Below are 12,330 nucleotides of genomic sequence, written 5' to 3' on the forward strand. Positions count from 1 at the left end.
TGATTTTTCCTTCCTACATGGAAATAAGATTGTTTTCCTTTAATGTGGTTTGAAAACTGAGGTAAAATTATGATTATTTTTTGTTTTCATGTATATCAGAGCAATGTAGAGTGAAAGATAATTTCTACTATGTCCAAAAGAGAACATTTAAGTATAGATCCTGTCATATAATGTAATTAAATCTACGATTTAAAGCCCAACTTATGGTGCTTTAATAGGAAGAAAGCCATGTATATAGCATGTGTTGTTTTATTTTAAATTGACTTGCCTTTAAACAAATTCCCGATTTTATCTAGTGAAATTCCTTTGTTTTTACAAATGTTTAAAATAAGAAATAAAAGAAATCTTAGTAGTTAACACAACAAAACTTCATTTGAACTTTTGATAGGCATTGGCAAAGATAAAACAAAAGCTGGTCGTTTGAGATTTTATTAAGAGGTAACTGTTTGACTGATCTGAGCCTTTGCTTGTTTGTCTGTCCTGCCCTGGACCTTAGCACATAATCCCACTGTGCTACAACGCTTTTGACATCTGTATGCCCCTTTCATCACTGGCAATCCAAAAGAATATTTGTCTAAAAAGGAAACAATTAAATTCCAATCTCTCTAAGAAAAAAAAAAAAAGAAAAACACCCCACTGCTAAACCTGCTTTAATGACTCCTATGCTCTGTACCATAAATCGTTAGGCAGGATGGTCAGTTAACATTGTCATTTCTGATGAAAACTTATCCGAGGACTTTTAAAAAAGAGAAAAGTGAAAAAGAGAAAGAAAAGACTACAAAATCTTAAATTGTAAATTAACTAAAAAACTCCACCCCTCATTTGTTGACATATTCTAGTTGCAGGTTTAACACAGACACATAAGAAAGATGAGAAATTGTTGGACAGCTAGTCCACACATATGGACAATGTGCAAAATATCTGATGTTACTTAAATAAAATTTGGGTGGACAGTGCTGCCCTTTCTAGATCACCAGATAGTTCTGACCACAAGTAATCTGTTGTGTGAGAGGGATGAACTCTGTTTTAATGTTCTAATTAACTAAAGCTGTTTCCTAGAAATTCTAACAGTTGGGGATTCTTAGTTGGTTGGTCCTCAAAGATAGAGAATATAAGAAGTAAGTGGCCATTTGATGCATTCAGACAATGTAGACATACAAATAAGGTTACTCAGGTTAAATTTTGATGAACTAGTACTTTTTTTTTTTTGCCAGAACATAACAATATCTAACATTTGTCACACACAACACCCCAGGTGATTTTCCATGTATTAGCTCATTTAATCATCATAGCAACCCTAAAAGGCAGGTGCTGTTATTGGAATCCTTGTTTTACAGATGCTGACACTGAGATACAGAGAAGGCTCAGTGATTTATCTAAGGCCATACAGCCTACAAATGCCAGAGCCAGCATTTGAATTAAGGCAGTTTGATTTCAGAGCTCATATACTTTGGATCAATATATTTTATAATCTGATAACTGGAATCAGACTTATTACCAAAATACCTCATTTCATTATATATACACACACACACACACACACACACACTGTTTTATGACTTATTGAAAATAGCATTTCTCTTTGGAAATTAATTTTTGTAACATTTTGATTGTTAGGTTAGCAACATTAATTATAAAATAGTTCAAATAGAAAGAGCAGAAAATAATGAGAGACACCTGTGGACCAATAATCAGGTCTACATTTTGCCACATTTGATTCAGAGCTCAATTAAAAAAATGACAGATACAGATGTATATGTAAAGCATTCATGTTACAACTAGCACTAATCTCCTTTCTACTTCACCCTTCATTAGAGGTAACCACTATTTTAAAATTGGTGTGTTATCATTGCTGTGTGTTTTTTTAAAAAATTATATGTGTATTTATATACAAACAATATGCAGCATTGATTTTTGTGTTTTCAAAATGTACGTAAATGGTTTAGTATTATACTAACTTTTTTTTCAGTTTTTTTTTGGGGGGTGGCTGTGGGAGGTAATTAGGTTTATTTATTTATTTTTAGAGGATATATTATCCTTTTGTAATTGCTGTTTTCACATTGTATTTTTGAGACTTATCTATGTTGATATATGTAGATCTAGTTCATTCATTTTTTTAAATTTTCCACTGTACTACTGCATTGTATCAGTGTACCAAAATTTTGATTATATTTTTTACTGTATTGATGGACATCTAGGTTGTTTCCAATTCTTTTTAAATATTTATTTTTTGTGGGGGGGTAGCTAAGTTCATTTGTTTATTTTTATTTTTAGAGGAGGTACTGGGGATTGAACTCAGGACCTTGTGCATACCAAGCATGTGCTCTACCACTTGAACTATACCCTCCACCCTTTTCCAATTTTTGTTATTAAAAACAGTACTGTAATGGACATCATGTTTTCTTGTGCCTATGTAGGAGAAGTTCCCTAGTGTATAAACCAGAAGTGAAATTGTTGACTTGTGGGCTATGCACATCTTCAACTTTAATAGTTACTGTCAAATTGTTCTCTAAATCTGTTCTGACTTACACTCCCACTAGCATTATCCAAGAGATTCTATTTCCCCACATTTTTCCCAATGTAGTAGATATTTTTAACAAAAAATTTCCTTTGAAGAAAAAAATAATTCTTTTTATTGACTCTCTTTCATGATTATACACACGTAGATGAAACATTAATTCTGATCACTTAGTGCACATAACAATATTTACTGACACTGTCGTCAGTTTTCATTTAAAAATATATATCGTTCAGATAAGCAGAAGAATACTATTTAAAATGTATATTTTCTAGGTTACAAAGCACTTTCCCATAAAAATCTCACTTGATGAGATAGTGTGGTATATCAGGAAAAGCTCTGGGAAGAAAAAGGAGTCAGAAGTCCATTGACTGCAAATAACTCTATAGCTTGAGACCTCAGTTGCTGCATCTGGAAAATGATGATGTTGGACTAAGCGATATCTCACAGGCATACTCTAAACTTTGATCTATGTTACGTATCTCCCCTTTTCTTTGAAGCTATAATTTACTTATTGTGCATAAAACATAAAGACAGAATTGAATTTTATCCATTTGGAAAAACTGTTGTAACACCCCCTGGCTTAGTTAAGATTATGAGTTTATTCTTTTTCTCTTTGTGTTTCTCTTAATTCAAGGACAGTTGGGGGTGGGAGGTGGGATAGAGCATCGCAGCATTATAAGGACTAGACAGTGGCAACACGCCATCTTGAATTCATCTTCAATGTTTCCCACTCCGAAGCATCACATTACAGATGCTGGAATACAATGAAAGTCCAACCACTATTTGTTATGGCTTTGTGTTTCTTTTCAAGCTCTTTTTATGTATGCTTCAGATTCAGAGAAGAGAATATTCAAGATTTTCAGCTCATTTAAGATTTGATTCCAAGACTGATTTTATGCTGCTGCGTATAGCTACTTAAAGTAGAAAGAGGACTCAGGTGGACTGTTCTGTATATTCTGAATTTCTTTTTGGGTAAGTGGGGGCAAGTCTTGTGTTTGGAGAGACTTTTCATTAGAGAGATCTAAATCTTTACCCTGAGGCTTAACAAAGAGCTTTCAGGGTTTCTTAGATACTATGTGTTCTGGAAAGAACACTCAGAAACCTGCCTGCTAACATTGTAAGAGATTATATAAGGGAGAGAGGTGAAACTGATTTTATTTAAACTCCCAGAATTGCAAATATATCACACAAACATGCTCACATGCACTCACACATTCACACACACACAAGTATATCCTATCTTTAACATGGGATACCTATCATTTTCAATGACTTTTAAAAGGAAAACTGTTTATCTGTGAGGACTTTGAACATAGTTACGTTTTTAGTGACCTTTCTACTTACGGAACGTAGCAATTCTGGCAGACAAATTCTAAATCAGTTAATCTCTTATGATAAAGACATTTTTCAGGGCCTCTCTTTTTATAAGTAGTCCTGGGGAAAAAAATTTTGACTATAGTATCCCTAGGAAGTGAATTGACCTCCTACAGAGTTTCAACATCAGGTATCACAAGAAAATTGTGGTTCACACTTTGCTCAGATGATCTCCAGACTAATACAATTCATATGTATATCCCTCATCACGCGTATGTGACAGGAAGTTTACAGAATCCCAAATAAATTGCTTTTGAGTGTTTTTACCCACTTTGGCCTATTTGTGAACTGATTGTGGCGCCCATGTTTAAGAATTTCCACTGCTGTCTTTGCATTTATAATTGGCACCCTGTTTTACAGTTTAAGCATACTCTGAAAACCATTATTTTAATTACTATGTTATTCCCACTAGTTTAGTGAAGAGGAACCTGTGCAAGATCATCTACTTTATTTTTGCCCCCCTATACCTATCCTTTGTGGAGATTTAACCAGGTTATCTAACTCTTTCAATAGGCACTACGGAAATCACTTAAAACGCAAGATATTCCAAAGCCTTTCAGATAGTGTCTCTGTAGGCCAGAGCATTTTCAAGACAGTACTTCTTAGACATAATCACAAAGTGGCAGACAAGACTATTGGGAAATCACAACTCTACTTTTTTAAAGAATAAAAGTCATGGTTCTGAGTATTTATGAAAAAAAAAAAACGAGAAAGGAAATATAAGCAGTGTCTTGCCTTTTCATCTGCATTTCTAAAAAAGTATTATTTTCATTTGAGATATTAATGTATCTTTATTTACAAAACCGTTTGTAGTTGTAGTTGTTCTCTGTGTTACTCCTTATTGAGTCTGGACGCTTCTGTCAGCCTGAATGAAGCCTTGGCAAACAGCATTTATCTTTTATCCACAAAACATCAAAATCATGGACACTTCTGTCTTTACCACTGTCTCCCAGAATACCCAGGTAGTTTGCCATGGATGGCACCCAGATAATAGCACTATGATATTAGTATAAAAAAGATTCCTTTTTTGCTCTTATTGAAAACCCAGTATGAACCTTGAGCAAGTCATTTACATGATGTTTCCTTGGGATTACCTACATTCTTGTCCACTCTGACCTTGTAATTTTGCTCACAGTTGGAAATGTAATGCAGAGTGACTAAGATAATGTTGTTTACACAGACTTTAAGTGGAGTGACATTATAGTCAAGCAAGTGTCACATCACCCAAAGTGAAGGAAGACTTAATTACCATAATCCCATGAATACTAAAATTTCTTGGCCATGTGTAGCATAATAATGCAATGTTCTGCATGTTACATTTAATAATGTGAAGGGGCAATACATTAGATTTCAGGCTGTGTGTTTCTTTAATATAAAGGAAAGGAAAGTGGAGTTACAGAGGGAAAACGGACTTTTGTAGTAGGGTACTTGTCTGAAGGTTCAGGTGAAGTCTGTCCTTTCTTTTAAACTTGGAAGAGTTGCCTAGTGATATGAAAATGAAGGGGCTGCTAAAATATCCATAAATCTAGACACCAGTGAGTAGGGTGACAGACCATGAATTTCTCCGGAGGGTGCAGGGTAGATTTAACTAAATGACTGAGACAGGATAAAGAGGAAAGGCTGATAACCATCTATTATTGTGCAATGGGGGAACATATCATTAATTTACAAAGAGAGTGGTGACATTTTCTAAAATTGTATAGCCCTATTCTTGAAAGTTTGTCAGTGTAACTAATTAGTTGCTAAAACGGAGTTGATTCTAAGACCTAGTATGAATGCATTTGAAAAGGCAGCGCATTGTCCCTAAATTGGTAGGGTTTGTAATACATCTTGATGAATGCTACAAAATAATGTTAAGAAATGGGACTATTATGCCAAAATGGCCGTTCTTTGGTTTGTAGTCCTTGAAGGAATTATGTTCCATGGCAACGTGCTCAACAGTCCTGCAGATAGATGTGAAGTGCCTTAAAGACGTGTCCTGCTTTCTGGTTTTGATAACAGTGAGCTGTCAATACAACGAATACACTTGCTCACGGGGTTCTCTTCCTCCCAGCATATTAGGACTACAAAGATCTGCTGTTACTTTGGATTATTATTGGAAGTTTTGTTTTTAACTACTTATAATGTTCAAAAGGGGCAGTATAAAATGATTCAGCCATAAAATATAAAAAAAATGGTTTAAAGTAAATCCAGTAGAAAACTGGGATGTAAAAATTGTATGTAGCTTGATCAATGGATTCCTGTAAGTGATATATTATTCATAATTCATGGTACAAAGTGAGAGATCATCTGATATACACAGTGTTCCAGCTTTTTAAAAAATATGCAAAAAGATGTTGAAATTTAGAAAATATTGAAGAATAGTAGCCCTGCTTTGATTTGTTTCAATTACAAGAGTTTATAGCATTTTGAACTGATTTATTATTACAAAATATTCTTCCTGTAGACAACATTTTTTATTTAAATATATACACAAAATTATTCTTTGATTTTTATTTGATGGAAAATCCAATAATTTGGACGTTTTCATTTTAAGTGGCTAATTCTAGCCAAATAGTATATTTCTATAATAAAGACTGTCAAAAGATCTGTATGGTTATGTTGTCTTAAAATGAATTAGCCTAAATAACAAAACAGCAATTTTATATTATTTATGCTGTAAGAGTTTTACAAATACCCATTAAATCACATATTGATGTCTCTAACATATTAAGCATAAAAAAGTTAGTGGGTTTTATTTTTTAATCATGATTTATTTTTGTCAATAAAGCACCCACTGTATTCAATATTACATGAAGGAATTTGGGATATCTTTTTGAGGCAGCCTATTTAAAAATGGTATATACAAATTTTACTTTTTGGTTGCATTCAAAACAAATCGTGCTTTCCTTAATTCATGTTTGTCCAGCCCTCCCTCTTCAAAAATCACTACTTGTGATTTGGAGGGCTGAGTTAGATTCCAGTTCCTGTAGAGATAAAGCAGTTTTTAATAAATTTGGGCTTGGCACAAAGATGGTTTGAGGCAGTGATTTTTTTTCTTTTAATGAAGATTTGTTTTAGACCAGTTTTAGATTTACAGAAAAATTGCAAAGGTAGTACAGAGACTTCCCGTGCACCCTGTACCCAATTTCCTTATTGTTAATACCTTATTTTTATTGTTAATATTTTATCATTAATGAATCACTTGTCACAATGAATGAACCGATGTTGATACACTACTGTTAACTAAAGTTCATAGTTTATTCAGACTTCCTCAATTTTTCCCTAAGCTCCTTTTTCCATTCCAGAATGTAGGTTACATTTAGTCATCTTGTCTCCTTAGATTCCTCTTGGCTTATGACAGTTTCTCAGACTTTCCTTGTCTGGATGACCTTAAGAATTTTGAGAAGTACAGGTTAGGTATTTGTAGAATGCCCCTCAATTGGAGTTTGGTGTTTTTCTCATTGTTAGATTAGGGTTTGTCGAGGAGGAGCACAGAGGTAATGTACCATTTTCAACACATCATATCAAAGGTACATGTCGTTATGACTCATTATCATTGAGGTTGACTTGATCACCTGGCCCACATAGTGTCTGTCAGGTTTCTCCACTGTAAAGATCCTTTTTTCCTTTTCCCTGTCTATACTGCCCTCTTTGGAAGTTTTGGGAAGGAAGTCACTATGTGCAGCCCACAGTTAAGAAGGAGTAGGGAGTTACTTATGCATCATATTTTTTTTTATTGAAGTCTAGTTATTTACAGTGTTGTGTCAGTTTCTGGTATACAGCATAGTGATTCAGTTATACATATATACATATTCTTTTTCATTACAGGTTATTACAAGTTAATGAATATAAGGGCGGAGTATCTACAGAAATTATTTGGAATTCCTCTCCATGGGAGATTTTTCTTTTCTTAATATTTATTCATCCATTTATTTCAGTATGAAGTCATAGGTATTGAATTTATAATTTGGATTATAATCTAACGCTATCGTATTTGTTTTATTGCTTATATTTCCCAGCTTTGGCCATTAGGTGTGCTTTCAGTGTGCTGCTGTATACCGTTTCCATGGCCCCATCACTGTAGATTTCTTTCTGAGCAGTTCTTTACTTTTTAGCACTACAAGATGCTCCCAGCTCATTTTGTATATTTCATTGCTTTAGTCCCAGAATCAGCCATTAGGGCAAGCCTTGGTTAGGGGAAGATTTGTTTTTCTCAATCCTGAGCAAGTGTTGGAGGTGGCTAAGAAAAAGGGTCAGGGGAGCTCTCTCAGTTCCATTTTCTTGTTGGTACCTTAAATTTTCCCTCATCCTGATCATACACATAGGCCTTATTTTCTCACCACAAATATCTGCTCTTTTCTTTCATAGTATCTAGTGAGACAAGAATAAAAAAGAACTCATAGTCTTCTACAGTCACATGCATTCATGGTCATGCATAGATTTAGAGATGTACTGTGCAACTCTCACATACATGTCCCTTCTGCTACATGCCCCCACCCTGCATCCAGTACACTAGTGCATCATCAGTTCCTGAGTCACCGTGGATTCATTTTTTTTTTCCTCAAGAGAGGGTTTGTGGCCAAGTTTTGGAAATATGGGATTAAATAAAAATAAACTAGTTTGTTTTATTCTTTTTATGGCTGAATAGTATGTGTGTGTGTGTATGTGTGTGTGTGTGTGTGTGTGTGTGTGTGTGTGTGTGTGTATATATATATATATACACAATATCACATCTTCTTTATCCAGTCATCTGTCAGTGGACATTTAGGTTGCTTCCATGTCTTGGCTATTGTATACAGAGCTGCTGTGAACATTGAGGTGCATATATCTTTTCGAATTAGAGTTCCCTCCGGATATGTGCCCAGGAGTGGGATTGCTGTAGTAACCTGTAATGAAAAAAATATGAAAAGGAATGTATGTATGTATATGTATTGTGCTGTACAGCAGAAATTGACACAACATTGTAAACTGACTATACTTCAATAAAAAATGAATTAAGTAAATAAACTAGTTTATCACAGGTCTTCTCAGAGCTTATAATTTGTTAATTTGCTCCATGAATCTATAAGATATAATATAACCAATTTCTCAGTCTTTTTTGATTAAAAGAACCTTTTTATTTAGAGAACTAGTATTCCATGAAACACACTTCTGGAAATACTACTATAGTGGTAAGAGTCCGGAGTTTGTAGTCAGAAATCTTGTGTTTAATCCTCTGATCACCAGCAAATCACTTACCGTCTCTAAGTCTATTTTCCTTATCCACTAAGTGGACCTACAGATGTCGCTCACAAGGTGGTTGTGAAGAGCAAAAATGTGGATAAGTGTGCAAGGATATTTGGAAATGCTCAAGTGTTTTGAAAATTTCATAATCACTGTGGGAGTGGGGACCATGCCTTTGCTTTGTTGACCACTGTTATCTCCAGGATCTGGCCTATTTCCCTGACATTTAGTCTTTAATATTCAAAAAAATATTTACTGAGCAATTGCATTATATTGCAATTACGTACATTCTTTTCTGTTTCTCCCCTCATGCTATCCGGCAGTTTATGACATTTTATACAGTGTGTTTGAAATTCAGAGTTGATGTTTTAAAAAAAAAAAATGGCAGGCAGGCCCAGTGGCAGTGGCTATCTGTATGAAAAAAAAAACTTTTGATTCCAGCCTTTGTTTTATGGAGCATGTGCTCCCAGCCAGTGCCTGGCTGCGTTCAGATTAAGTTTTCATTGCTTCCAGCTGACCAGATTTCCTTTGGAAATCAGGGCACTAGAGCTTTCACTTCGACCTGTGGTGATGTAAAATTCCTGCTGCACAGTCACTGAGCTGGTGCTGGAAAAAGAGGAGCACCTGTGAGCACAGGCTGTAAGAAGGCCCTCTGAGCCCTCGAGTGTGGCGGCTACAGCTGCTGAGTTGAGAAGCAGGTGGAGGCACTTTGTCACTCCTTGTGCAACCACAGGAGACTCGCGAAAGGCTTTTTACTTTCTTTGGATGTATAATCTGTGTTGATTAACAGGCATGATGGGGTGGACCTGGGCTGAGGGTAGCAGGGCCAGGCCCTGTTAAGCAATATCTTTTTGTCCAGATAGTAATAGGAATGGGACCTCACCTCATCCATTTTGCCCCATCCTCACAGAATGATGTTTTCTGTATGTATTGTCAGAGGCAGACTTTTGAGGTTCTAGCTTCTCTTTTCAGATAATCAACTGGAACATTGTATATTATATTGGATTTTACAAAATTGTCAGCCTCCCTAGAAATGCTGGGTGATTATTTAGTCTAGGAAGACCCCATTCTGCATTGGAAATTGTAAAAGTATTGAAATTAAATTGTAAAAAATATTTAAATCAAATTCTAGACTCGTTGGTTAGTGAGACTATAGGCAAGATCAGCATAGGGGTCTTTCTTAATATTTAAATCATAATGATACATAGTAGCAAAGATTTGTTCATCATGTAATTCATAAATGCTGGAAAATAAAAATGCTTTGGTTAAAAAAAAACTCTCTATATGAGATCATGGTATCAACATTTTCACAAGTTTTTGTGTGTTAGAAATTCTCCCAAGAGAGTTTTGTAGCATTGCTCTTATTTATACTCCGAAATAGAAATTCTTCCCCACCATGTCTCCTTCCCCATCAAAAGATGAAGTATAGAGTTTAATTTAAGGCTTGTATAAAATATGTGTGTGGGTGGAGAAGGGAGGGCTTAATATTAGATTATACAGTAGTACTATGACTGTGTTGTCTGATAGATTTATTATTTTTTCCCTGAATCTACTGCTTTCTTTCAAAAGCTAGATTTCCCATTCAGAGTATCAACTGGTACCTTCACTAAACTTATTCACTGTAGGTTTTAACCAAATTTATTGGTTATTTATTTCCTTGAATAGATTGCGGGACAGAACACTTTCATGTGTGCTCTTGAAAATTTTGCAACTTTCTTATGGACAATACAATTATCTTCTTTAAAAAGAGCATTTACAGGAAGGAGTTTTAAGCAAACATTTCACCATTCATCCAGAGATTACATTTCAGAATCTTTCCTTACACTTTGAAAATTCATTGAATTTTGTGAACTTATGGTGGCACAGCTAAATTCCAGCCACCCCAAAATAATTAGTGAAATTAAGTTGAAAATTTTGTAAACAAGTGAAGTTATTATTCATTCTGTACCACACAACAAATGTGGGAGGACATGTTAAATGATAAATTAGGCATGTACTGGTTTAATCTGAAAACTGAACATGTTAGCAAACGGCTTGCGTTTGTAATTAGTATTTACGGCCATAGGAGAGTGGCTCTTTTAAAACAGTGACAGGAAATTGATCAGTTTAGGTTGTCATAGCAACCAAAAGAGTTCCATTGCTTCTGTTGGATTTAGCCTATTATGCTATATACCCATGTGGAGAAATACGTTTATGAACTATAAAGATAAACTACTCAATAATGCAAAAGAGGTTGGGATGCTGAAATGCCAAACTGACAAAAGTCGGAGTGAATGCTTGAACACGCCGTAACAAGCTTAAGTGTTCTATGGTTGTCATGACATTTCTTTTACAAAGCAAATGATGTCAGGAAAAAAACCTTAAAACTAGATGAAAATGCAAATCCCTTTATGACAGTATGTGGCTGTCACATTTATAATAACAGACAATAATTGATGATTTATGAGGTGACACCATGGCAACCAAGTCTTTCATCATTGGCACCCCTAGGTTACTTTTATATCAGGGGCTTGCGGGTGCCTGTGAAAAGTTTCCAACATGACATACAAGAAAGTCGACTTGTATCTTAATCCATTAGATCTCATTTAACGCGGGGTGGAAGCATCGTAGAGATTTTTAAATCATCTGACAATGTGAAAGCTGGTGATGTCTTTTGTTTTAAAAAAAAATATCTGTTAAACTAGTGAGCACGTTCAGTAGCTAAAAATGGACAGATTTGTTTCTGTCACTTAACCTTTCGAAGAAAATCTGTAATGCTGCTCTTAAGTTTGACTGCAAGCTGTTAGGTTGTTTAAAGTTACAGTGTCTGATAATATTCTTATATAGGGAGGTGGGGGAAGGAGCTTGGGAGTGCAGTGTGCATTGAACTTGCTTTGACCTCAGAAGAAAGATGATTTTTAAATTTGATTTTAATGTTGAGGTCTTTCTAAAAGTGGAATAAATGTATAATTGGGAATTCTAGAATGACTTTAATGTGGTTGGTAGGCTGAGGAATAACATGTTATCATTACTTAGAGGGTAATCATCTATCAGTTTTTTCTATTGTAGATGATTTAAAATATTGGAAATATAATGAGCCTCCTGCCTTAGTTTTATTGTCAATTTATCAAAAATGAAATTATTCGATATTTGGACCTCTAGAGCATTTCCGGGATTTTTTCAGCCACGTATTTCATTGAAGCAAAGGGCTAGATCAGATAATCTTTTTGAGATTCAGTAGAATTGGTCTC

The 12,330-nt window shown here is 34.9% G+C and overlaps 1 protein-coding gene across 6 annotated transcripts in view; it reads left to right on the plus strand.

The window, feature by feature from the left end:
* Positions 1-12,330, plus strand: part of DACH2 (dachshund family transcription factor 2) — a 501,910-nt gene that overhangs the window by 129,333 nt on the left and 360,247 nt on the right. The window lies entirely within an intron of this gene.

Source organism: Camelus bactrianus, chromosome X (assembly GCF_048773025.1).
Source record: "Camelus bactrianus isolate YW-2024 breed Bactrian camel chromosome X, ASM4877302v1, whole genome shotgun sequence".
In the NCBI taxonomy this organism is placed as follows: Eukaryota; Metazoa; Chordata; class Mammalia; order Artiodactyla; family Camelidae; genus Camelus; species Camelus bactrianus.